General features: G+C 46.2%; 1 pseudogene; it reads left to right on the top strand.

The window, feature by feature from the left end:
• The first annotated feature begins 493 nt into the window (after positions 1–493).
• Positions 494–23,428, top strand: LOC125518642 (annotated as a pseudogene).
• Positions 23,429–25,348: the final 1,920 nt, after the last annotated feature.

Raw genomic sequence — 25,348 nt, 5'->3', positions numbered from 1 at the left:
AGTAATCCTATCACAAAACAGGATTCAAATCTTCAACAGAGGCACCAGTCGCAACACTTTGAGTGTATTCATTTTGAAATTCAAAACAATATGTGAAGGCAATAACCGAAGCTGGTTAGCGAAAACACATAGATTTGGTTCCAGTTATTGAGAATAAGCTATCGGGCAGGGTACAGACACCTCTAAGAGACAAATAAATACATGATTACTAGAACACCTAGCTATCAGTACTAACTAGTCAACTAGCAAGAGTATCGCCAGGAACCCCATCTGATTCACCATAGCATACTACCATTCCCAGCGACCAAACCAATTTACCGAAATGCAAAGTCTTAAACAGAAGGCAACAGATCACCTTATCGGTGGCCAGCAAGAGGGCGCCCATGAAGGCGAGCTGAGCTCTCCCGTGCGTGTGATGGTTGCAGGCAGGAGGTCGTTCATGTGGGGGAGGGGATAGAACGCAAATCCTCCAGACGGGTGCTGGTGGTTGGCGATGGAGGAGGTCGTCGGGTGCCTCGTGCGTCCAGGCGACAACGGCAACCTTGGTGAGCCGCCATCACCAGCGTGCATGGACCTATGCCCATCAGCCGCGCGAGTGCGCTGGAGGTCGCAGCCAGATCGAGGGCTTGACGACGACCTGCGTGAGGAAGAAAAACAAATTGGGCATGTGTGAGCAACATCCAGATCGAATCAAAAGGAGAAGAGAAGATGGCGAGAGAAGACCTTGTTGACGAGTTCCATGGTGTCGAGCGCGCGTGACGAGGGCGCGGATCCGGAAGCAACACGGCGGATCTGCACCCTTCCCCACCGAGGCCTTGCACGCGCGCAAAAACAACGAACACCCATCAGCCTCCGCCACCATACCGCCGCATGCAGATTCGAGGGGCGTGAGGCACCGCTCACCTTGGAGAAGGGCGCAGTGTAGAGGAGCGCCGCCACGAGCGCCGCCGCCACGCCCAGCAGTGCTAGTCCCCATCCGGGCGGGGCTGGCGACGGGAAGCTGTGGCGGCGTCGATCTGGATCGGATCGAGATCTAAGGGAGGGAGAGGGCGGCGGCTGTGGGTGTGCGGAATCCGGGAGAGTGAGTGGAAGGGGAGCCGGAGGAGGTGGGGATCCGGCTCATGGAGGAGAGCGAGTGGAGGGGGATGGCGGTGTTGGGCGGAATCGATGGGGGCAGCGGCTCATGGAGGAGAGCGAGTGGAGGAGGGCGTGGCTAGGGTTTGGACGAGTGGAGAGGGAGCTACGGTGATGGGGGGGGGGGAGGAGGGGGATGGGGGGTAGGGGGGGGGGGGGAAGAGGGCTGCCATCGGATCCGGGCCTATCCAACGGTGGTCGAGCATGATCCGCGTGAGGTGCTCGTGGACCAATCAGAATGCAATAAAGGCCCTGATGACTTTATGACCATATAAATAGGTCGTAATTGATTAAAAATAAGTTTTTTTGCAGGAGAAAAGCATTTTTCATTGTTGAGGTATAAAAAATAGTTTTGTTGTGACGAACCTACCAATTCTATGTATTAGACCAAATTTTATGTATAATTGACCAAATGATTTTATGTAAAATGCTTTTGATCCACGAAAAAATCATTTTCCATTTTTTGAGTGCCCAAAATGATCTTTTTTGTGAGGAACCTACCAAATATTTTTTTGCAAAATTGGACCAAATCAATTTTATAAAATAATGGTACATATTTAATGCACAATTGAGAAAATTGTTGGGTGTAAAAAGTTTTGATCCACCTCTCGTGAAAAAGACAAATTTCCGCCGATTCAGCTGGAAGCGGGTCAAATTTGAACTGCAGTTGCCTCATAGTTTGCTATTTATTTTTTCCAAAAATCATTTCTAGGTACATAAGTATCTATTTAATCAGAGAAACACCAAAAAAATTCCAAGATTCAACCACTAGCTAGGAACGGTCATTCCTGCCGTTTTGAGCGTATTTTTAAACGGGCATAAAAAAATCAAAAAAATCAAAAAATTGGGAAACCTTCGCATTGTGTCATCATATGTGGCCAAGTTCCTAGGAAAAATAACAAACTTGTAATACAACAATTATTTTAAAAAAGTGTTCTCAGAAACGAGCTATCATGTGTGGAGATCAATGGCTTTCAAGCCAAATGATCAATCTTATGGCCACATTCATGGCATAGTTTGTTCAAATGATCTCATATTGTGCACAAGGGTGCATATTGGAATGGCAAACAATGTTGCCTAAGGAAGTTTTCATTTTCGTTGGACGAAAAAACCATTTTCCATTTTTCGAGTGCCCGAAAGGAGGTTTTTTTGTGAAGGAACTACCAAATAATTGTTGCAAAATTGGACCAAATCATTTTTATAAAATACTAGGCCATATTTAATGCACAATTGACAAAATGGTTGGGTGTAAAATTTTTTGATCCACCTCTCGTGAAAAAGACAAATTTCCGCCGATTCAGCTGGAAGCGGGTCAAATTTGAACTGCACTTGCCTCATAGTTTGCTATTTATTTTTTCCAAAAATCATTTCTAGGTACATAAGTATCTATTTAATCAGAGAAACACCAAAAAATTCCAAGATTCAACCACTAGCTAGGAACGGTCATTCCCGCCGTTTTGACCGCATTTTGAAACGGGCATAAAATTCAAAAAAAATCAAAAAATTGGGAAACCTTCGCATTGTGTCATCATATGTGGCCAAGTTCCTAGGAAAAATAACAAACTTGTAATATGGCAATTATTTTAAAAAAGTGTTCTCAGAAACGAGCTATCATGTGTGGAGATCAATGGCTTTCAAGCCAAATGATCAATCTTATGGCCACATTCATGGCATAGTTTGTTCAAATGATCTCATATTGTGCACAAGGGTGCATATTGGAATGGCAAACAATGTTGCCTAAGGAAGTTTTCATTTTCGTTGGACGGAAAAACCATTTTCCATTTTTCGAGTGCCCGAAAGGAGGTTTTTTTGTGAAGGAACTACCAAATAATTGTTGCAAAATTGGACCAAATCATTTTTATAAAATACTAGGACATATTTAATGCACAATTGACAAAATGGTTGGGTGTAAAAAAATTTGATCCACCTCTCGTGAAAATGGCAAATTTCCGTCGATTCAGTTGGAAGCGGGTCAAATTTGAACTGCAGCTGCCTCATAGTTTGCTATTTATTTTTTCCAAAAATAATTTCTAGTTACATAAGGACCTATTTAATCATAAATACATGGTTTGGTGGCGATACGTCGAGGTTTGGGTGGTGGCCGAGGGCCCCAACTCTAGAGCACGTAAACTCGCATGCCCGTCGCATGGTCACCGCGTGGCCGTAATGTTGCCATGTGTTCTGGGCGGCCTAGGCATGTCTAGTGGGTTGGGAACTCCCAAGGTTGGTTCTAGGAAGAAAATTATGACATAAGATTCTCACGAGGAGACCGATTGATGCTCAAACATGAATTAGCAGCCAAGTGTTTGATTAGCGGTACGGGAAATGCACATGGCCAATGGGCGTGAGTTTTGGCTGAGGATGATCATCTACTAAGGAGAATGTCTTCACAAATTTTGAGCTCAAAAGGAGGATCCTAGGTGGTACTTGCTTTGCAAAGTACCACGCTGGACAAAAATATGAATGTTGAAGCTGGGCTCAAAATAATGAATGGAGTGAGCTGAAATTTTGTGGAGGATGGTTATTTGGGCATAGGAAAGCATTGTAGAAAATTGATACCATTTGGACATGCCAAAGTAGTACTTTCTTCACAATGCTCTTCTATGGACAGAAACTTGGGAAAACTAGTGAGAGAGATTGGATGAATGAAATGAGCTCAAAATTGGTGTAGGTAAGTTACTTAGGTATGGTCATGCGCTGGTAAATTTTCAGATCATTTGGGTCAGCCTAGCTAGTACTTACTTCACAAAGCTTCTCTCGAGGTAGAAACTTTGGAAATTTCCCGAGAAATATTTACTAGGAAAATTGAGCTGAATATTATCATGTGGCAATGATTTGGGTATGGAAGAGTGCCCGAGAAGTTTGAGGGTAATAGGAGGGGTCTATATAACACTTGCTTTGCAACGTGCCAATTTGGCCATAAAATATAAATTGAACCTGGGCTCACATAGATGATTTGACTGAGCTGCAATTTGGAGGAGGGTGATAATTTGGGCATATGAAGGAACTGTATAAATTTCATGTCATTTAGAGATATAAAAAAGGTACTTCCTTCACAATGCTTCTAGGTGGACGAAAACTTTGGAAATTTGCCGAAGAAGATTTGCTAGGCAAATGGAGCTGAATTTTGTCATGCGGTAATGATTTGGATAGGAAAGAGTGCCCAAAATTTCCAAGGGCAATCAAGAATATATAAATCGCACTTCCTTCATAAAGTGTTGTTGTGAACAGAATAGGAAAATGAATATTGTTGAATTAGTTTTGAACTAGGCAAGGAAGGATTTTTACATATTTGATGAAGATATGCCCCCAAAGAATTTATGAGATTTTTTTGGGAATTTTGGGAATGATAGAAATATAGGTTGCTTCACAACCTAGGGCAAAAACTGCCACATGAACATGACACATAGGCAAAACTGATGAGATGGCACCTAGTCATCACAACCCACCACAATCTACAAGGCTATGACCATCTATACTGGTCATTAACAACTAGGAATAAGGCAGCGGACTAGCACTGTTTGCTTTGTGACCATTTCGTGTAAGGAAATTACGACCTTTCTGACCAAAATGGTCGCAATGGTTTAGGATTTGGAGCCCCCTGAACAGCTTTTGACCAATTGGTCTAAAATGGTCATAAATTTATGACCAATTCTTCGAGGGTCACTGACAGAAGGTCATAAGTTGACATATTTCTTTTAGTGAGTACATACTCCGTACCATAGTACCCTCTCTAGCTAGGCTATTTTATAGATTGTCATTGTGATGGACGATATACATGAGCAAGGCGCCAAGTCACGAGTATGACCATTGGTGTTGAGCCAGGTGAATACATGCTCGGTGTTCGCAGAGGCCTCCAGCAAACGTCTAAACAATAATGTCACATACGCATAATTTTGGTTTTTATTTCTTTCTCCACTGATAGGTAGGCTTGCATAGATAGACAGTTAAAGAATACGAGTTGATGAGGCGCATGCAGACTGTTTGGCTGGTCAACCAAACAAATACAGAGCTATACACTGAGCCAGTGACCGTATAATCACCATATCTCATATACAATGATCAAAGTGAGCTATCAAGACAAGTTCAATGACTGCCAATGAATTTTACTCGGTAATAAATGACCAGGATTGAAGGGGAATCCAAATTTCCTTCGTCTTCTGTCCTTGAGCACTTGACAAACCAATGCACTTTACGGTTGTCCAGAACTCCACCCTAGAGTTGTCACCAAGCGCCGTTCAGGCCACCGCGCCGCACACTAACCGGTAAGGAAGTGATGGCATCCCACCGCGCTGAGTTCCTCGCCGCCCACGACCGCACACAAAATGGTAGGGAAGCAGTGGCATCCCGCCGTGCCAAGTTCATCGCCGTTCGCGACCTCACACCTATGTGGGCGGAATTTGAAGCTGCCAAGGCCGAATGGGCGGTAGAGCAAGAGGTGGCCAAAGCCGCATAGAGGGAGCGAAAAAGTCATAAAGCACTCAAGAAAAGAGAGGCCCGTCGCCGCAAGAAAGAAGAGGATGCACACGCTGCTGCGGAGAGGTCGGCGGAGATCCAAGCATGGTGGGGTGTCGCCGACAAAGCCGGGAAGGAGAACGACGACATCTTGCCAACATGCGAGAAGTAGTAGTACTAGTAGTTAGTGTGTGTCTCTGTGTCGCCCGTACGTTTGTTCAATTAATTACGAGCATGTACCAGTACTACTAGTTACTACTGTAGTTTTTAGAGCAAATTACAAGTACATTAGCCTAGACTCAATGGAAAAATTCCTATCCTATGCATCAAATGGCATCTCTTTCTCTATAGGAATTGAGATGCATGTCATCTCACTTCCTATGATTTTCATATTCCTATAAAATTCCTATCCTATGAACAAAGGAGGCCTCTGCTGGAGTAACTACTGTAGCTAGCAGTACTGCTGGTACAGTAGTTTTCTTCAAGAAGCGGAATTCAACAAAGTCATGATGGTTCCTTCGTCCGAGCAACTTCACAGTGGGCAAGGTTGGGCCTGTGATTTGACGGCTCATTAGTAATTACTATGGTGGGACGACCGGGGTGACTCTCCCTTGGAGTTCTATGGGCATGGCAAGTGGACTAGGATGGTCGACGTCTCACATGTCGGCGAACGGAAGTATTCTTTCCGATATCGAGTAGCAAGGAAACCGCGTGGTATAGTATCACTGGTGATTTATATTTATTTTTTATTTCTGATGAATGCTAGCATTTCAACTCTTATGATGAAGGAGTGCCAAACACAACACGTGTTGGATGTCCCACACATCAGCGAAAAGAGTGGGACATGAACAGCGTGGTAGAGCGTCTCCACTTCTGGGTCAGAGACCACACGTAGTAGTACTACTGTACTAGTGGTATGAACGATACAAAGTGCGACCCGGAGAGAAAGTCATGTCTAGTTGGAAGGTCTCGGGGCATACACGTAAACAAATATAAAACCTAATATGTGCCTCCAATTAATATAGTAGTAGTAGAGTACTTAGGCACGTACTCCATAACATCACCGGGCATTGCACGTACACCATTTAGTGGTAGTAAGAGACAAATGCCTATATTCCAGCATGTTCATACTATTTGGGCCTTTCTACTTCACTTATTGCGCTATATTACTCAGGTTCGTACGTCCACTCCTGGGTACATGTCCATCTCGTAGTTCCAGTCCCACGTGTTCTTCGTAGATGGAACGATCCATAACTGTGGGCAACGAGAGTCCATATCATTGCAGTTAGTGTGGCTCCCCATGATGGAAACTCATCCAAACTATGGCCAGCCTTGACGCAGAGCAGTAACGTGCACCTGGAAGCGGCGCTCTCTCGGCCGTCGTGCTACTTCAAAGCCGGCGTCAGTGAGAGGTCGCCTCCGCTCTGGCCGGGCGCCATTAATGTGGCACTGACGTTCCGGGGCGACACTGACCGTTTCACGCGGGAAGTGCACGCCCGCAAGGGAGTGGGGTTGGGTCGGCCAGGGCGGTCAGATGCGGGCGTGGTGGTGGTATTGGTTTTGAACCGTTTCAGTTATAGTACTGGTAGTTTGCAAAACTACTCAATTATTGCACTCAGTTTCCTAAGAAACTATGGTAAAAAAACGTTACTCCACAGCCTGCTTCCCTTCTCCTTCCTCTTCCACCGCCTGCGCACGTCTACGGGAAGTGACCGGTCAACCCTTATATAGGAGTGCTAGCACAAAAAATGCATGCATGACCACTAAAATTTCCAGATTAAAGCGCCGCTCCGGCGGGAGTATGGCTTGTGTCGTTACCTTCGGACGGGCCATGGCTACCGGGCTACGGCGACCAGAGAAGAGGCGGCGGGAGGGGAATGAATGCATCTACTGTTTGGGTTCGCCGTCCAGCTTAAATAAATGCGCACCATCACGTGTACCCACGGGTGCACAAACTGTAACATACGTGTCTGCTTAAGTGGGTGTCACGTAACTGGTGTGTGTGAGAGATTCTGAGAGACAGAGTGCATGTGTGCGACTCTGCTCTTCAGACATGTACTCAACCTTTTGCATCGGGATATAAGTATAATGGTATTACACTTTAGCTAGTGATTTACGTGGCCATGTTAACGTGGTTGTGTAAAAAAATGTAACTTCCTGCTCGTGATTTGCGTTATGTAATTACTAGCAAGATGCTCGTGCATTGCACGGAACATCAATATGTATTTTTTTAACAAAACACCTGTTGTGATTGACCCATGCATGAGTAATCCCATGTGTAAAAACTAATGATATGTTGAGAATTTTATCGGAAAACTGGTATCTCGACAATTTCATAAAAAAATGAAAGATGAGAGATAAGGTGAGGAGGAATGGAGCGTGGTGGTGACTGGTGGTCGGACTGGGCGGAGGCATGGGGATGGACGGCGCCGGCAGGCGGCAGCGGCCACCATGCTAGATTGTTCCAGAGACTTCCTTTTTTAATTGCTCAGCAATGAGGTTGTGGGAGATAAGGACGATGAATGAGGCAAGGCCTTGTCTGCAAATGTGGAGAGAGGTGCGGGTATCTTTTGTAAAATTGTCATAGTTTGCTTTCTATCTGTCAGATATAGATCGGACGCTCTATATTACAAGATGGCAGGCACACCATCATTACCAAATCGTTTTTCTATAAGAGTAGAGATGATAAGTTTGCTAACTACTAAAGTAAAGTGTAATTTGTCCATGTTATACAAGTAAATTAAGGTGATTTCTTATCATACGGGTAAGGTTGGACGAAGGGTGGTAGGAACAAATGCTCCGCCTAGAGCATGTGTGTGTGAGATGGAGTCTTAGTGTGTGTGGGAGGGGTGCGTGTGTGTGTGTGTGATGCGGGTTCCTCGGTGGCGGATGTAATTTAAGTGTGCATGGCTTCATCATAGTGTATGACAGGGGCCACCAACGAGGGGGTGCGAGAGAGAAAAGGCCCGTAGAGAGGGAAGAGAAGGCGTGTGCGCGTGAGAGGAGTTGACATCGAGAGAACGTGTTTGTTCGAGAGACACCGAGGAAGACTACTATATATCGATGGTGCATGTAGGTGGGAATTAAATGAAGGGATGGTCTTATTGGTTTCGGGGATATAGGGGAAGAGTGAGAGAGGGGGTAGCTAGAAGGATATTGTTAAGTGTGATTGTGTGTTTTACCCATCCAGGCGAAAGTTATGTGCACACAAGAAGAGAACGATTCGATGTGGCGTTAGGGTTGAGGGTAATTAACTATGTATGGAGACATAGGAGACCTTGAATGTGCATGTGCGAGAGGTATACATGTATACGTGGGATCTGTGTGTGCGCACGCGAGCATGATCGAGATAAAAGAAAGAAGACATAAGTCATAAGATCAACGATATGGGAGAGATCGGTATGACAATATGCATGCATGTGAGAGTGCAGGGAAGAAGGCTTGATAATTGAGCATGTGTTTTTTTCTTTAAGAGATAGTGGCGTGGGCTGGAGCATGCATCTATGGCGAGCAGAGGGAGCGAGACACAACGATTGTGCAAAAAAGATCAACCTATAAGTGCATGTATGGAGAGACATATATAGTGTGGGTGATAGGAAGCAAGAGTGCGTGCGAGAAAGAAATGTTGACGGAGAAACTACAAATAGATACAGAGATAGAGATGCTAGATAGAGGGACATCGGCTAGTTTGAGTGTTGGAGATGACCGTCGGGTGGTTCAGAGGGTGAAGTTATGTGTGTGTGAGAGAAAGATAAAAAGAGGGCACTTGACTGCATGTAGAGAGAAACATATATAGTGTGCGTGATAGGAAGAAAGAGTGAGGTCGAGAAAGAAGGTTGATGGAGAAACAGATAAATAGAAAGATAAAGATGCTAGCTAGCTAGTGTGTGTTAGAGATAGGAGTCGAGTGGATCATAAGGCTGAGTTATGTGTGTGTGGGTGTGAGAGAGATAGAGAGAGTGTGCATGTGAGTCACAGACAAACAAATATCAGAGAGAAATGAGATCCCGAGAGACAGAGTTTTGTGTCTGGGAGAGAGAAAGATATTTCACAACGAGAGTGATAGCTAGACAGACATATGAGGGAACGCAAGATATCTCTAGGGAGAGAGAGTGTGTGTGTGAGCGACATACAAGAGAATGGTGGAGAGATATGAGACCCTGGGAGAAAGAGTTTGTGTTTGTGTGTGAGAAAGAGATATTTAAGAGGAAGAGTCGTAGCTTCTCATATCTAAGGAGCGAAAGACATCTCTGTGTGAGAGGGTGTGTGCGAGTGGCACACAGGGGAATAGTAGAGAGAAATGAGACCCCGGGAGACGAAGTTTGTGTTTGTGTGAGAGAAAGAGATTTCACATGGAGAATCATAGTTAGAGACACATAGCAGGGAGCGAGATATACTTAGAGAGAGATAGAGTGATGAAGGTCGAGGGAGAGAGTACCGTCAGTGTGTTGCGAAGATAAAAGATCATTGTCGACATACAGGTAGCACGAAAGATACCCGAGAGACGATGAACATGTATAGGTCTAGAGAGATACTCCTATATAAGCATGAGTGATAGCTATATGAGACGAATATCTGGATTAAAGGGGATTCAAATATTTAAACTGGAGTTCACGACATCGATAATATCATAACGCAAATTGGTGTATGAAACATGCATATTCATTTGAATTTAGGGACACGTGTAATGTTCTATAGTTTATCAATATTAGTGATCCATAGATTCTCTAATTAGAGACAATGCATGATTTATATGCAATTAATGTCTAAACGGTATTACACTATATGTCGCGTGTGTGAAACACATTATACATGTTTGAGAAGTAAAAAAATGCATGAAACACACATTAATTGGAGACAGTTAGCGAGGAATGCATACATTGGATTTCAACATAAAGTGGTTTCAAATATTTGGAAATCCAAATTAAGATGGATACAGCCTTATGAATCTGAGATCATGCCATTTGTAAACCATATTTATGTATAAAGGGTGTTGTTCTTTTGAAAGTATATATAAAAAAATGATGTATATAGAATTTTATTCCAATCAAAAATGGATCCTGCCCGAACAAAAATAGAATACAAACTGGATTCGAATTGAGTTGGCACGGTAAACGTGCACTCTTGCTCTGCAAAAATTTGAACGAAGCGGGGAAAGTCGCAATAACCGGCTGAAATCAAAATCTGCGAGATGGAAATTATTGCCTATCCCTGACACGCAAAGCCTATCGGCTCGATTTCTATAGGCTTCAATAGGGGTAGGTTTGTAATTTCACTCAAACGTGACATAACCGCCTCTCACCAGGATTCATACACGGTGGGTGCCAAAACACAGTGTCTCCTCGGTCGAAATCGACTCCCTCCCCGATTCATACACGGTGGGCGCCAAAAACAAACTCTCGTCGGCAAATATTCGGTGTATGCGAGATTACCGTCCTATCCCCAACCGACTAATATTGTTGTGATGTAGGAAATTTTAAACGGGGGCTAAGTTTGTAAATTTCCTCACATTTGAGACAAGTGCGCCCTGAAGACATGGTTCCCCCTTCCTCTCTCCCTCCATTTCCCCATTCATACTCCGTGGGCACCAAAACACCCTCTCCACCCCAGCCTCCTCCATCCGCCACCCCATCCACCGCCGTCCTCCTCCACCATGTCAGAGCTAATACCCCTACGCCATCTGCCATTATAAGAGATCAACCTCTCTCATCCACTCCTTCGGACCAGGATCTTTGCATCCCGTCCTCTCGCTTCATCCCCGCCATCGTCCACCTTGCCGGCGCCGCTCCTACGATCGTCTCGTCCACCGCACCCCGCCACCACTGTCTACCCTCCTAGATCTGCTTCCACGCCGCCGACAGCCATCGCTACCGCAGCACCGTCAAATTCTCAGCAGATGCATACATGGCGCCGCACTAGAGGCAGTACTCTTTCGTATCTGCTCAACTCATTTATCGCAGCAAGAAAATAGATCGCCACTGCTTTACTATGATTTCTTGTCCATTGATAACCCACAAGTATAGGGGATCGCAACAGTTTTCGATAAGTAAGAGCGTCGAACCCAACGAGGAGCTAAAGGCAGAACAAATATTCCCTCAAGTTCTATCGACCACCGATACAACTCTACGCACGCTTGACGTTCGCTTTACCTAGAACAAGTATGAAACTAGAAGTACTTTGTAGGTGTTGTTGGATAGGTTTGCAAGATAACAAAGAGCACGTATATAAAAAGTAGGGGTTGTTTAGATAAAGACACAACTAAATTAGTTTTAGTAAAGAGCTTTTTGTTACGAGAAAGTTATTTGTCCCTAGGTAATCGATAACTAGACCGGTAATCATTATTGCAATTTTATATGAGGGAGAGGCATAAGCTAACATACTTTCTCTACTTGGATCATATGCACTTATGATTGGAACTCTAGCAAGCATCCGCAACTACTAAAGATCATTAAGGTAAAACCCAACCATAGCATTAAAGCATCAAGTCCTCTTTATCCCATAGGCAACAACCCCCTTACTCGGGTTTGTGTTTTAGTCACTCACGCAATCCACTATAAGCGAATCATGAACGTATTGCAACACCCTACAGCGGGGATCCCTCACGCTTGCGCGACACGGAGAGCACCATAGGACAGCACCAATAATAAAATATGCAACTCAAACCAATCTTGATCATCAAATAGCCCATAGGACAAAACGGATCTACTCAAACATCATAGGATAGGCATACATCATTGGGAAATAATATATAGCGTTGAGCACCATGTTTAAGTAGAGATTACAACGGGTAAGAGAGAGGTTACACCGCTGCATAGAGGGGGGAAGAGTTGGTGATGATGGCGGTGAAGTTGTTGGTGAATATTGCGGTGATGATGACGGCCACGGCAGCGTTCTGGCGCCACCGGAAGAGAAGGGGAGAGGGGTCCCCTTCGTCTTCTTCTTCCTTGACCTCCTCCCTAGATGGGAGAAGGGTATCCCCTCTCGTCCTTGGCCTCCATGGCGTGGGAGGGGTGAGAGCCCCTCCGAGATTGGATCTGTCTCTCTGCCTCTCTTTGTTTCTACGTTCTCAGATTCTACCCTTTCTTCACCGTTTCTTATATTCCCGAAGATCCGTAACTCTGATTGGGCTGAAATTTTAACATGATCTCTGTAAGGACCCCGATTCCAAGTCACATCGATCTAGCCGGTAACACCTCATATCACATTATGGCCTCACGCACGGTATCCCCACGGGTGTCGCCTTACCATGGCCCGGGACCGTTTGTGCCTTTTGGCTCACGTATATGATAGTGGCGCTAGCATCCATATGATAGAGAACCCGGGCTGACATGGCTAGTCGAGAACCCAAAGCGGCACAGACCTATGGGGACAGGCATGCATGAATCACATCGAGCATGTCAGTCATCAACGTGTGAATCCGGGCTGTAGCACTGGGCTAATAGGACTCTGGTAACCCGGGCTATAGCAGGCTAGGCAGGACTCCGAATGTCACCGCGTGACATTTCCCCGAAGGGACAGACACAGGAACGAAGTGAAACACATGCCGGCCAGTCAAGTATCCAGAGCAGTAGTGCTGGGCTAGCAGGACTCCGGTGAACCGGGCTGTAGCAGACTACTATCGCTCAGGAAGCACTAGACTACATTTCCCCATATGAGAGGCTGCCAAGGATAAACAACTAGATTGTCGGATCCCACTCATACCAAGCATTTCAATCATACACACAATATGCCTGATATGAGTACATACAACATGGCATCACAACAAAACTCTACAACTCAAGTACTTTATTTAAAAAGGCTCCGAGGAGCCATACATAACATATTCATACAGGTAGGGGTCACACGACCCGACACTCAAGTCATACAATCATACAAGCACATGCGGAAGCAACTTAGTCTGAGTACAGACACTAGAAAGGAAAAAGGCTTGAAGAAGCCTATTTATCTATAGAGGGCCCTTCCAAGGCTTGGACCACCACCTGGGTGGCTAGTCACTCGTCGACATCAAGGTCTACGAAGAACCCATCGGAGGGGGCGGTGTTGTCGTCTGAAAACAGCAATTAAGCAAACATGAATACAAAGGTACTCAGCAAGTCTTACATCAGAACCTACTATACATGCTCATTCTCAAGAAGGTGGTGGAGTTATTGCAGCAAGCCAGCTTTGACTCTTGGCTAAGCTATCCTACGAGACTCCATTAGTAAAATAGTTTTCGCACACGAGTCCATTAATCACCAACACAATACTCCATCGGGGATCCTCCCTCGTCATCCTACGAGAGGGCCATCCTCGGTACTCACACTTATCTTGAGTCTTTTAGTAGTATCCATTAACTTGTCTATGAACTGTATAGGCAACCAAGTAGTCCTTTACCGCTGACGCGGCTATTCGAATAGTTTTATACCCTGCAGGGGTGTACTTCATCACACATGTTTCCACCACTTAGCGTCTGCACACGACATGTGCTCGGCAGACTTCAAGAAAAAACCGACGTGGGTGTAGACCATGACTTGACTAACCGCACAAGTCTCTAGTCCAGATTTATCACCTATTCAGGTTCCATCCGCAAGGAAATCCGGCCGGGGTGTCCTCAACGGCCCCAAATGATGTGTGCAAGGTTCCCGAGACACCAAACGGGCGACTTGGTACACCGTGCCACGGTGTATCTACCGCATCATAGCCCACCCCTAGGGTTAGCGCTACGCACGGCCGCCAACACATAACCTACAAACACCAGAAACTAGTTGCAACTCCTGGACAGAGGACGAGAGGGGTCAGTAAGTCGAGCGGGGTCATATTTCAGGGCCCAATGTGTGGTAGTAGCTGAATCTTAAATCACGCATACAGATCTCAGTTCTTATGGACGGCCTCAATGAAACAACCCACCATGTACTCCTACATGGCCTCTCATCGATACCTTTACCAAAACATGTTCAACACATCCCTCACATTACCGACATAATCATTTCACTCTAGCCCATCACCCAGATGAACCAGACCTGACACAACTCTATGCATAGCAGGCATAGCATGGTAGGAACACAAATATGGCTCAATCAACTCCTACACATGCTAGTGGGTTTCATCTAGTTACTGTGGCAATGACAGGTCATGCAAAGGAAGTGGGTTCAACTACCGCAACACACAGCAGTTTGAATCGCGTTGTCTTAATGCAGTAAACAAGAGCAGAAGCGAGAACATGGGTTTGTATCGGAATGATCAATGGGTTGCTTGCTTGATGTAGTGGTAGTAGGGTACTGCCCTTCAGACGGATATTCGAGGTTATCCTCGGAGACAGAACCTACCACGAAAAACACACCGAACATCATCAACACATGATGATATGAAACAATATGATGCATGCTATGACATGGCAATATGAATGTGTCTTGGCCTAATGCAAGCTAAAATAGAAAGGAATGAACTCATTTGAATCAAAGATTCAAATGTTAGTTCATTTAACATAGCCATTTTAGTGCATTATCTTATTTTGCTTAAACAGCAAGGTTAACTTGTTCTGTCATGCATGAAACCATTACCAATGGATAGATTGAATTTTTCTGATCAAAATTCATATATAAATCTTTGCATTTGGAGTTACAGAATAGTTTCTATGAATTTTTGAAGTTTGTAACAATTTCTGGAATTTTCTGTATAAAAATAAATCCAGAAATTAGTTATTGCGTCAGCAGTGCGTCAGGGTGACGCCAGTGGTCAACGGGATGGTCCAGGTCAAACCTGACAGTGGGTCCCGCGTGTCAGTGTGATTAGTTTAACTAGATATTAGTTAATACTAATCCTAATTAGTCAGCAGGGCTGGGCCCTACCTGTCATTGACCCAGGGGGGTCAAACAGGGCCCACCCATGGTCAAACAGGGTCAGCGGGGTCAACTCGCCGGCTTTTAGCCGCCGGCGAGGCCAAACGCGGCGGTGCAGGTGCGGGTTTCACTTACAGGGCACCGTTTGGGGCGCTGTTGGGCTCTATGGATAGATGGGAGCGAGCCGCGGCGGTTGGTGCGGGTGGTTGGGCTCGGGGTCGCCGGAAACGACGCCGACGACGAGTTTGGCGGCGGCCGGAGCTCGGGTGAGCTCGGACCCGTCGCTAGGAGGCAAGGCGAGGCACGGGCGTGGTGCGTGGTGCGTTGTGCTCCTGGGGATGTGGTGAAATTAGTGGACTAAGTGGCGTGGTCGTGGCATGGTCGGAGCCTCGTCGACGACGAGCTCCGCGGCGGCGCGTGTGGGCGAACTCCGTGTGCTCGCTGTGGTGCACGAGAAGGAGAGCGGAGAGGATAGGGAGGTGGCTAAGCTCACGGCGGTTGCGACGGAGTTGACGGCGAGGTCGGAGACGAGCCGGAGCAAGCGGGGCGGCGGAGGCGATCTGGCCGGCAGGAGGTTGAAGACGAGCTCGGTGAAGACGCTCGGGGGCCTCCGGCGGGGCGTGGCTCGGTGGGACGGTCGAGGAGGGAGTGGCGGAGCTTCAGGACACGGTGGAGCGGCGCGTTGACGACGGTGGGCACGGTTACGGCGGCGGAACGGCGACGGCTGCGTCGGCCATGGCGGAGGGGAGCGAGGGAGAGAGGCAGGGGGAATGGACGTGTCCAGGGGGTTCGGTGCGCGACGTGGAGGTCGTCCAGGCCAACAGAGCGGCGAGGGGAGGAAGCAGGGCGGCGGGCAGTTGCGTGGCACGCGCTGGTGCCGGTGTCGAGCAGCTGCCTGCCTGCCTGGCCGAGCCAAGCAGCTCGCTGGAGCGTTGGCTGGGCTAGGCCGGCAGGTGGGCCTGCTGGGTGGCGCCAGGTAAGCTTTCTCTTCGTCTCTTTCCTGTTTGTTTTCTTTTCTATTTTTCTGTAACTTTAGGGCTTTATTAAAAATACTTAGGCACTTGTTAAAATCCTGAAAATAATTGTGGGCTCTGTTGGGATTATTCCTAACAGCCCTCACTTAAATCCAGAATTATTTGGGCATTTAAAATATTTTATACATTTGAATGCCCAAATTCAAATACTTATGATTTAATTCAAAGAATCCAGAATGTCCTAGGAAAGAGTGCACCATTTTTGCCAGGGGTTTTAACCCAATCCAGAAATGATGAACATTTTGTGAAGGGCATTTTGGGTTCATTGAAAATAATTTTAGTAGACCCTAGTTGTTTCCAGGGGGTGCTGGGGGTTCTGTCATCCCCATTTCAAGTTTCTGTAAAAGTAGACATGATGCAACACTCTAATGCATGAACCAGCTAGGGTGTGACAACTCAACCCCACTCAAAAGAATCTCATCTCGAGATTTAGGATCCTCCGGGAAGAAGGTGGGGTACTAGAGTCGAAGACGATCCTCCCTTTCCCAAGTGGCTTCTTTCTCGGAATGGTGTGACCATTGAACCTTGAGAAACTTGATATTATGGCGTCGAGTGGTACGCTCGGCTTGATCAAGGATACGAACGGGATATTCCCGATATGAGAGGTTATCTTGTAGATCAAGCGTTTCGTGGTCCACTCCACGGATAGGATCCGCGAAGCAACACCTGAGTTGAGAAACGTGGAAGACATCATGAACTCTGGAAAGATGCGAAGGTAGTTCCAATTGGTAGGCAACTTCTCCTCGTTTGGCAAGAATGCGAAAAGGTCCAATGTAACGAGGAGCCAATTTGCCTTTGATACCGAAACGATGGGTTCCCTTTAACGGAGTAACCCGAAGGTAAGCCTTCTCACCGACTTCATAAGTCATGAGCTTATGTTTATGATCATATTGGCTCTTTTGACGAGATTGGGCTGTTTTCAATTTCTCACGAATAACGCGAACCTACTCTTCTGCTTCCTGAATCATATCCGGGCTAAAGAGTTGTCTTTCCTCGGTTTCTGACCAGTTAAGAGGCGTTCGACATTTTCGTCCATAGAGAACTTCGAAAGGAGCTTTGCCCAAGCTGGCTTGATAACTATTGTTATAAGCAAACTCCGCGAATGGAAGGCATTTCTCCCAACCCATTCCGAATGAGATGACAAAAGCTCGGAGCATATCTTCCAAAATTTGATTGACTCGCTCTACTTGACCACTTGATTGAGGATGGAAGGCGGTGCTAAAAGAGAGACGAGTTCCCATATCATTTTGGAAACTTTCCCAAAATCGAGAGGTCAAGAGACTCCCACGGTCTGAGTTAATTTCCAATGGGACACCATGAAGAGACACTATTCGGGAGATGTATAAATCAGCTAGCTGGCTAGCAGTGATACTCTCACGAACAGGTAGGAAATGGGCTACTTTGGAAAGACGGTCGATCACGACGAAGATGGCATTATTCCCTCTCTTGGTCCTAGGAAACCCAGTAATGATATCCATACTGATTTTATCCCATTTCCACTCAGGAATACCGAAAGGTTGAAGAGTGCCAGCAGGCCGCTTGTAACACCCCGGATGTAACTTTCCCTATTTGTACTCCAACTCTTGCCGTTTCTGGCGTTAAGTTATTTTATTTTCTCGGGTTCAGGTCTTTGTCTCCGTGTGTTGTTGTCGTTGTCATGCATCTCATATCATGTTATCATGTGCATTGCATTTGCATACGTGTTCGTCTCATGCATTCGAGCATTTTCCCCGTTGTCCGTTTTGCATTCCGGTGCTTCATTCTCCTCCGGCGGTCATTTCTAGCTTTCTTTCATGTGTGGGGATTAAACATTTCCGGATTGGACCGAGACTTGCCAAGCGGCCTTGGATTACTACCGGTAGACCTCCTGTCAAGTTTCGTATCATTTGGACTTCGTTTGATACTCCAACAGTTAACCGAGGGACCGAAAAGGCCTCGTGTGTGTTGCATCCCAACATCCCTTCAATTTGGCCCAAAACCCACCAAACTCTGCTCCATGTCCTAGAGCGTTCGATCACGATCGCGTGGCCGAAAACCGCACCTCTTTTGGACTCTCCTAGCTCCCTCTATGCCTATTTATACACCCCCCATTCCAAATTCCGGATCCCCCTCCCCGAAACCCTAGATCCGCTCCTCCTCGCGCTGCCGGACAACGTCCGCGCCGGGTCGGACGTGTCTGACCTGCGCGCCGCCGCCAGCCACTAGCACGCTGCCACGTGGCCTGCGCCACTCCCTCCGCCGCCGGCCCGAAGCGGCCCGCATCCGGCCCCCCCGGCCCACGCTCGCCCACCGCCGCCTTCCCTCGTTGCGGATCCCGCGCCGCCTCCGCCCCGTCGCCGGAATCCCACCGCCACTGTGCTCCGCCGCCGCACCATCGCCCGCCGCCCGGAGCCGCCTCCCGCCGCCTCCGCCCGGAGCTCGCCGCTCCGCCGCGGGACTCCGCCGACCGGAGCCGGGCCCGGCGCCGCCAGCCGCCGCCTCCTCCGACCTCCCCGGCGCCGCCCCGCGCCCTCCTCCGGCGAGGAGCTCCGGCGAGAGCCCGGCCACCTCGGTTCGCGCGCCGCCCCGATCTAGATCTGAAAATTATCAGGGTTGATTTTTTTCCCTAAGTCTCAGAAACCCTAGCCCAAGTGCACATGTTCGCGGCCCCATAACTTTGCATCCGTAGCTCTGATTTGGGCATATAGCATATTAAAATGTTCATCTTAGAGAGTACATCATTTAATTCCATTGCATCATTTTCATTTGAGCTTATCTTGATGCCCGAAATGCTGTTAGAAGAGGGCTACTTGAGTTATTTGTCAGATCTGCTACTCCGTTTAGCACTTTTGTCATTTTTGCCATGATTAATGTGTGCATGATATGCCCGTGAGTTCTTCATGTGTTTTGACAAGGGTTTTGTCATCTTTCCAGAGGTGCAACCCTTTGTATTTTTAGGATGTGTGTGGTGACTTGTGCAAGCTTGCAAAGTGGTGCACTTGCTAATTCTGTTTTCAGGCACTTAGTAATTTCACTAAGTCCTGGGATTGTTTATCTCATGATGCCATATGTTCTTGTTGTTTCCTAGTGATCCGTACCTCTTTTGAGGATGATCAGTAAGGGAGTTTTGTTAATATTGTAGTTCTCTATCCATCCATGTCTTTGTTTGCAATTATGGAGCACCCTAGCTTGAGTCAATCGAGCTCTACTTTTGCTTCGTTGCGAATCTGGGCAGATCGTCAACTTGTTTGCGATTTTGCCGATGTTATTGTAGTTGATCCGTGCATGCTATGCCATTGTTCTTGCCATGTCTAGCTTAAATTTTGTGCCTTATTAAGGGATGTATGCTTGTCTTGCCATGACTTGCACCGTGGTGAGTGCATCGAGCTCGTAAACATGCCTTCATGAGTTATGTTTCAGCATGTCCCAGTTTTCACTAAGTCTGAAAACTGATTATGTTTTTGCTATGTTCGTGTGCTTGTTGGTATATTTTGTGATCCCTTTTGGCTCAAGGTCACTAAGGGACTTTTGTTAAGCTTGTTGAGTAGCTCCATGCCATGTCTTTCTTTGTCATGTTCAGGTCCTGTAGCATGTTGTTTTGTTGCTCCGAAGAGGGCTATATGATCTGAAATTCCAGACAAGTGTTAATTTCACTAAGTCTGAGATCTGTTTTACCATTTGCGTTTTTGCCATGCTTGTTTGAACCTGTTAATGGATGATTTGGCCGTAGCTCAGTGCTAGACTTTTGTTAAGCATCTTGAATGCTTCCCTGCCATGTATTTTGTTGCCATGTTTGGGTGCTGTAGCATGTTCTTTTCGTTGCATTTAGATGCCTACTTGCTGTAAATCGCAGACCGGTGTCATATTTGAATCGCTTGCCATTTCCAAACCGTAACTCCGATTCCGGCGTTCTTTATATCGTTTTCAAGCGATTTCATCTCATCTTTCCAGTGGCACACTTGGATTTCCAATTTGAGGCCAGGTTCATACATTTCCTGTCATATCTTGCTTTTGGCATCCCGCATCGCATCCCGCATAGCATATCATCCTTGCATCGTTGTTGATTGAGTTTGCACGTGGTTGATTGTATCCTTGTTGCTTGTTTGTCTTGTTTGGGTAGAGCCGGGAGACGAGTTCGCTAACGAGGAGCCCGTTGAGTTTGCTTTTGAGGATCCAGTCAACTCTGACAACTGTGCAGGCAAGATGATCATACCCTCAAAATCACTACTATCTTTGCTATGCTAGTTTGCTCACTCTTTTGCTATGCCATTGCTACGATGCCTACCACTTGCTTGAAAGCCTCCTAAATTTCCATGTCAAACCTCTAACCCACCATTGTCCTAGCAAACCGTTGATTGGCTATGTTACCGCTTTGCTCAGCCCCTCTTATAGCGTTGCTAGTTGCAGGTGAAGATTGGAGGCCGTTCCTTGTTGGAACATCTTTTAATTACTTGTTGGGATATCATTATATTGCCAAGTTATCTTAATGCATCTATATACTTGGTAAAGGGTGGAAGGCTCGGCCTCTCGCCTAGTGTTTTGTTCCACTCTTGCCGCCCTAGTTTCCGTCATATCAGTGTTGTGTTCCCGGATTTTGCGTTCCTTACGCGGTTGAGTTATAATGGGAACCCCTTGATATTTCGCCTTGATTAAAGCTTTTCCAGCAATGCCCAACCTTGGTTTTACCATTTGCCACCTAGCCCTTTTCTTTCCCTTGGGTTCTGCAGACTCAAGGGTCATCTTATTTTAACCCCCCGGGCCAGTGCTCCTCTGAGTGTTGGTCCACCTGTCAGCTACCGGTGGCCACCAGGGGCAACTCTGGGCTGGCCTACCCGTACCTAGGACAATCTGAGTGTGCCCTGAGAAAGAGATATGTGCAGCTCCTATCGGGATTTGTCGGCACATTCGAGCGGTGTTGCTGGTCTTGTTTTAACCTGTCGAAGTGTCTTGAGTTATCGAGATACCGAGTCTGATCGGAACGTCTTGGGAGGAGGTCTATTCCTTCGTTGACCGTGAGAGCTTGTCATGGGCTAAGTTGGGACTCCCCTGCAGGGATTGAACTTTAGCTGGATTCTTTGTTTCCAGGCCTGTAGCAAATTGGCTACAAAAGGTCAAAACAAGCAGCCTCTGTTGCGTGGAAAAATTGGACCGTGTACTTTCATTGAGGTTTAGTAGACACAGGCCAAGCAAGGCAGAGCAGGAGAATTCTTATGCAAGCAATCATCATACTTCAGTCCGTTCAACTGATGCACCTGCAGAAGATAATACCCCTGAACCACAAGACCAGCCTGCAGACAGTCACCAACTTCCAAATATCAGAGAGGATGAGCATCTGAAGAAGATCCGCACATGTATGTTGCTTCTTGCCATTCTTGCAGCATCTCTGGCATACCAATCAGGTTTGAATCCACCAGGTTTCTTTTGGTCAAGAAGTAAAGATCATCATTCAGCAGCTGATCGCATCCTTGAGGACACCCACCATCGCCGGTTCATTGCATTCTTCTATCTCAATGCAATCGCCTTTGTGGCATCCATTGTCATGATCACTTTGCTCTTGAACAAGATGGCAAGCGACAAGGTTACCAAACGGCGTGCATTGCCAATAACGATGATAGTGGTCCTACTTTCCCTGACCGGAGCTTTTGCTCTGGGGAACTGCAGGGAGGCAAAGAAGACTATTTTCATATCAGTGCTCGTATGCAGTGTACTTGCTTATGTTCTCATTCATGTCTTGATAGCAGTACATATAATTCCTCCAGGATGGAGAAGGCAGGTGGCAGAGATGCTAGAGCAGTCAGTTAGTCTTTTTTGCTCAGTGCCACATCAATCAGGTGACAACCAGACTGGGAGCGGTACTAGTGACAAGGAGTTGGGAAGGCGGCGTAATCTGCTATTGACCATTGCTATTTTAGCTGTGACTGTCACATACCAAGCTGGCATGAATCCTCCAGGAGGTGTCTGGTCTGATGACAAGGATGCCACGGGAACTCCGGGCAATCCAATCCTTCAGGACACCCATCCAAAACGCTATGATGTGTTCTACTACTCAAATTCAGTTTCATTTGTGTCGTCTGTGGTCGTCACAATATTACTTGTGAATAAGGAATCATGTGAGTATGGAATCAAGTCCTATGCACTGCGAGTGTGTTTGGTGGCGGGCTTGCTTGGCCTCCTCATTGCGTATGTTGCAGGAAGTTGCAGAAATATTAAACAGTCCATATATCTGAGCACCATTGCTATGGGAGTTCTAGTCTCCCTTCTGATTCAAGTTCTGCTCTCTTCGATGCATGATACACTAGGAAAACCATTGGCTAAGTGTCTAGGATTTCTACACGATCTTCTCTTCCATGCAGAGGGTGAACAAGTAAACACTCCTGTGAGTCCAGAAGCTTCAGTCGAAGTGAGGCCAGAAGCTTCAGTCGATGTGAGTCCAGAAGCTTCAGTTGACGTGAGGCCAGAAGCTTCAGTTGTCGAAGAAGAAAAAGTGAGAAAGAGACACAAGTATCTGATGCTTCTTGCAATTTTAGCAGCATCGATCGCATACCAAGCTGGACTGAACCCACCTGGTGGATTTTGGTCTGATGATGAGGGCCATGTACCAGGCAATCCCGTCCTTCGTGATATTAATCACCGACGGTACAAGATCTTCTTCTGGTTCAATTATTACGCATTCATGGCATCCATTGTCGTGATCATGCTGCTGCTGAAATAAATCTATCAGGAAGAAAGCTGTGCCACTTGGGGTATTGCATTTGATCATGATACTGGATATGCTGGCTCTCATGACAGCTTTTGCAGCGGGAAGCTGCCGCAAATTGAGGACTTCAGTGTATGTCTATGCACTAGTTGGCGGTGTTGTAGTAATCCTGCTGCTCCTAATTATTGTGACAAGTGCAATTGCAAAATATCAGAAGCCAAGAGAGGGAAGTGGGATTAACTCCCCGAGAAGTCCTGAACCTGTTTCAGGAGCAAGCACACCGGCATGACCTGAAGTTTGATGCTCCCTTTTTATAAGAACCCTATTCATCCAGGAATCTATATTTATGTATTATCTGCAAACAATTTTTGTTTCTCCTATCAGCATTTTTCTTCATGTTCAGATTTGACTTGAACACCGGTGCATGTTGTATGTTCTTGGAAATTATTTTAGCATGCTTGAAATTTAAACTCGAGCCGTGTAATGGAGCTACAAGCACGCAATGAGGATTATCTTCATTATCGTCATGCGATGAGCAAATCCTCGGAGCAACTTACTATTTTCATCTTTTTATACTCGCTATATGCCGAGGAAGTTGCTCTTAAAATTTGGAGCTTTATTCCGCTACTCCACCACGAAAGATGGTGGGAGTACCACATTAGCCGCAGGTGGCCTTCCATCTTTCTGGCTTGTTCAATTTTCTTGCACTTTATGTCTTCTAGCATCAGCTTGAGCTGTTATGTTCAGCCATCTGTGGGATGATCCCATATTCTCATCTAAAACAAGTTTGACTACCAGGCTTATTTTGTAGCTGTCCGACAGTGTTTTTCGCTTATCTGATATTTTTAGTGTAAAGGGAGTGGTGCATACTGGCACACCAAGGCTTTGCAATTCCTTGTAGCATTATGAAGTAACCCTTGTTTATTTAGAGTGTACTGAAGCTGTCTTATACGATGAAATGTTTCCCAAGAATCAACACTGGAAGGCGAAGTGCGGGACCTGAAATGTATACATCGGGTGCTACTGCCAATGTTGTGAAGCAGTTCTTTTGATTCAGTTACATACCTCTGCTATTATGGATGTTATTAGTTCACTTCATCCTGGGCTGATATCTACTGCCGAAAGGAACATTGTCTGGCTAAAAAAGATGCTCGAGATTAACGACCTATACACTTTTGTAAATACAAACGTGTTTCTATTCCATTTCTCTGGTGCAAAGTGTTTGATTCCCTCTATACCCCAAAAGATTTTATTGTTATTCCATGTTTGCTTGTTAGCTTAGTCCTTTTCAATGTTCGCTTGGTCTAAATACAAGGCAAAATATACTGTACATATGTTCAAATGGTGAAGTTGAATGTACTCCCCCGCTCCAAAGTATAAGGCTTACTATGTTGTTTAGAAGTCAATTGTACCTATGCTTGGCCAAGTTTATATAAATAGAAAAATCTCCGACAGTAACAGAGTACAGTCATATGGCCATGTGGACAAGAATTTAACATGATGCTGGTGCCGGTCCAGTCGGGAGTCGGTGACGTAGCTGAAGTGGATATGTTGAGCCGATGGCCATGGCTTAATACGTCCGTGGTCAAGCACGATATTTTCCTAGTCCTATTTGATTGCTCGGTTTTCTCGGTCTCTCTCTACCACCGAACCAAGAGAAAACCACCGGAAAACAAATGCCAGGAGGCGATCCACGACGACGAGGAGAACTCTGAGTCGTCGTTAACGTCGACGTCGACGGGACTCCGAGGCCGACCCCATCCAGCACAGGACCACTTCATTTGGAATACTGGGTCCAGCCTTTGTTTGTCTCTGTCCTTCACAAGTTCGCAGCTCCCACCCAACTTCTTAAAGCCACTCGAGCGTGTCAATATTTCATCAGGACATAAACGTGGCTATTGCTGTGGGGCCATCAAGCGACCCGGGCCCATGCTCTTTCTGTATTCCCCTTTTTATTCTTGATGATTTTTTCTTTCTTTCTGTGCTTCTCGTTTGGGCATTGACTGCACTGGTCTTCTCTTCTCATGTGTGCCATTCTTATATCCATTATTCTCTCCTTTCGCACTTCACACTGCACCAGCCTTGGGGTATCTTCGGCTCCTGAAAGTATGTTGGGTTGTTCAGTTGGCCGTGCTTTTGCCCATCACTCCTCATGCTATGATTGATTGGTATGAAATGGCTACAAAGTGCTTAATTTACTAAATGTATTTCATAATTCATAGGTTTTTGTA

The sequence above is a fragment of the Triticum urartu genome, chromosome 7 (genome assembly GCF_003073215.2).
Source record: "Triticum urartu cultivar G1812 chromosome 7, Tu2.1, whole genome shotgun sequence".
NCBI classification, from domain to species: Eukaryota; Viridiplantae; Streptophyta; class Magnoliopsida; order Poales; family Poaceae; genus Triticum; species Triticum urartu.
Note: the sequence above shows the minus strand (reverse complement) of the source record. Positions and strands in the feature narration are given on the sequence as shown.